At 43.2% G+C, this 3,076-nt stretch overlaps 1 protein-coding gene across 2 annotated transcripts in view; it reads right to left on the bottom strand.

Annotated features, from left to right (window-relative positions):
* Window positions 1-3,070, bottom strand: part of MTCL1 (microtubule crosslinking factor 1) — a 184,607-nt gene extending 181,537 nt beyond the window's left edge. For both annotated transcript variants that reach the window (XM_025204252.1, XM_025204253.1), the window contains exon 1: window positions 3,005-3,070. The gene's annotated coding sequence lies outside the window, so the exon portion shown is untranslated. The remainder of the gene's footprint in view (window positions 1-3,004) is intronic.
* Between the last annotated feature and the right edge of the window lie 6 nt (window positions 3,071-3,076).

Raw genomic sequence — 3,076 nt, 5'->3', positions numbered from 1 at the left:
TCTTTCCTAAATTTACTCCATAGTAAATTTACTCCATAGTAGGTGCATCTACACATGCATTTGATCTGGCTCCCCTAGGTGCTAGCCCAGAGGCTGGCAGGGAGCACCAGGCCAGGAGACAACTGTCCCCTGGCCAGGGTGGGGCATTACGCCTGCCCCCAGGGGTTGCCTGCTACCCTGGTTCCCCAATCAGGAGCAGGGGACTTGGCAGCTCCTGGGCTTGGCTCCCCAATCAGGGGCAGGCAAACCCACCTCCCACCAGATATACTACTGGGCTTAGGGTTCCTATGCCCAGACAACTCAGGGCTCTGTCTTACCAGGCAAAGACTCCTGGGGGCAGAGGGCCATATTAGCACTGGGTCTGATGCCCTGCTTCCCCATCCCCCCACCCCAGTTATGCTGCTGCTCCATAGTAACTGGTGGCTGTATCCACACTTTTAGTCTTCTTAAGCCCAATAGTTACAGATATTCTTAAATCCTAAAACTTGAGGTTTCTTCCCAAATTTGTGAATGTGAACTACTATAATTCTACATATCCTTATTATCCAATGTCCTTTTTTAATATTGTTAGGTTTAGGATCTCAAAGTCATCCTATGGCAATGGGTTTCATAGTTTAGTAACTTTTATATGCAAAAGTCTTTTCTTTTATCAATTCTAAATTTGTCACCCATCAGTTTTATTGAATTTTTCCTTATATTTTGAGATGGGACAAATGGAAATTCCCAATAATTGTGCCTTATTTTACGTCATTTTATCATCTCCCTTTAATTCACTCTTTTCTGGATAAACAATCCCAATCTCTTCATATAAGAATTTTTCAGTAACCCTCAACATTTTTCGGATTCTTCTCTGAAATATTTTCTGAATTACTCTCTCTCCTATGCAACCTGATTGACTTCAACTTTACCCTGAGAAGAAGTTCTGCTCGAGTATTCACAGTAATGCTCAGGTGCCTTTCCTGAGTTCATACAATACATTTTTAATACCACAAGGTACACACAGATTTCTATTTTTCCCCTCCTATGTACACTAATTTGCAATAACTAACCTCAGGCTTCATTTCTCATCACCTAACCATTTTTTTTACCCAGTCACCTAGCATGGTTAAGTCCCTCTGAAGTTCCCACAGTCCTCTCTGAACTAGACCAATCCAAACAGCAAAATTTACCAATGACACAAAAAGTTCTCTCATGTCTATATGCCAAACAATATCCACCTTTCTTTCAAGATTACCCCTTTCATAAATGTTTTAGATTCTCTTCTGGTGCAATCTGATGAAGTCCATTGACTTCAATGAGAATTCTGAGCAAAGACTGTATTTGCTAAACCAGAAAACATCAGAAGCAAAGTCAAATGGTACAGTAGGTGTGGATGCCCAATAAACTCAGTTTATTTTATTTATAGATCTTTCTGAATCTTGTCTCTCTGCTGTGCCAAAAGATCATATTGTATATACAAGTCCAGTTAAAGGATCCAGTGGATAAGTGCAGCCAGAAATACGCTCAATTATGCCCTATTTTTCTCCAAAATACAATGTGAGAATGGAGCAGACAATATAGAAAAAAATGTATATTTACTAGTATCATGCTGCAGCTATGCCTTTTGCTGTTCTGCTGTTCCTGTTTTCAGAGCCAGTTAGAATTGCAGTATGAATGAATGGCTTAGGTTTGCTACGATCAAGTGATATAACAGACAATCCTGACTAACATTCTCTGTCCAATGAGGAAAAAAGTTTTTTTTTGGAAGTGAAAGTAAAGTTTTTTCCTGGAAAGCATAGCATCTGCCTCCAATATAGAGATCTCCATGCCTTAGAAAGAGAGAGGGAGAGGGAGAGGGAGGGGAAGGGAGAGGCAAGCAGAGAGAAAGAGACAGTATTTGAGATCCCAGCTATCTAAACATAACAGTATTACAGTCCAAAGTTGCACTCATATGCACCCAGCCTCCATAAATCAGGCTTTTGTAGAGAAAGAGGATCAAATGTGCATTCATCCCTTATCTGCCCTTTCAAGCTTTGCCATAACACTGCTTCAGAGGAGATCTTCCTGCCGCTGACACAAAGTCAAATACTCAGGGGATTATAACCATGGGTCCAAATGTGTTTTATGAGGCTTTGGCAAGCAGTCCCATGTGAAGGCCCAGCAGTGATATGGGCTGTGCAATGGCACCTTTTTGGAATGGCTACCTTCTAAAGGAAAGCGATCACCACCCCAGCATTTATTATAATCATCATCAATGATCATTATTACTATTACTAGTATCACTGTCATTCTGTCATTAGTGTTATCATAACCAACACAATTATTATTATATTATAATTTCATTGTCATTATTATTACTATTATGACTATTACCATTATTGTTACTATTACTATTATCATTGTCATTTTTTCTATTATTTTTGCTATTCCTATTATCGTCATCATTGTGACTGAAGAAGCCAACCCTCAACACGCCTTGGGCAGTGCAGAGGCTTGGGAAAGGTGCAGGTTTCCTGGCAGTAGACATCCCAGGAGAGAAGCCCTTGTATAGAAGAGTAAATCTGGGGAGGGGAATAGAGGATCCAAACCCACCCACTCATCCCCGCCCTCTCCCTCCGAAAAGTTTCCCTCCAACTCCCAGGGTCCTTGGAGAGCACCAGAGATCTGCACAGCTTCCTCCCAAAACGCATCCCTCCCCACTGCCCAATTCCAGAGTGGGAGGAGGGTGTCTGTGTGCATGCACGTATGTGTATGTCCATATATGTATGTATGCGCATACATGTGTATGCTGCGTGTCTGTGTGCATGCATGCTTGTATATGCATGTGTGTATGTTATGTATGCTGTGTGTATGCGTGCCCGCATGTGTGTATGCTGTATGTATGTGTGTGCCTGCAAGCATGTGTGCCTGCATGTGTGCATATGCTGTGTGTATGTGTGCGCCTGCATGTGTGCCTGTGTGTGTATGTGTCTGTCCCGCCGGCCGGCCCCGGCCCCGGCCCCGGCCCCTCAAGCCCGGTGCTTGCCTTGAGATAGTCATTCTCGGAGCGCAGCTCCTCGATCTCCCGCAGCAGGTCGTCCTCGTCTGCCAGGCGCGG

The sequence above is a fragment of the Alligator sinensis genome, unplaced genomic scaffold (assembly GCF_000455745.1).
Source record: "Alligator sinensis unplaced genomic scaffold, ASM45574v1 scaffold597_1, whole genome shotgun sequence".
In the NCBI taxonomy this organism is placed as follows: Eukaryota; Metazoa; Chordata; order Crocodylia; family Alligatoridae; genus Alligator; species Alligator sinensis.
Note: the sequence above shows the minus strand (reverse complement) of the source record. Positions and strands in the feature narration are given on the sequence as shown.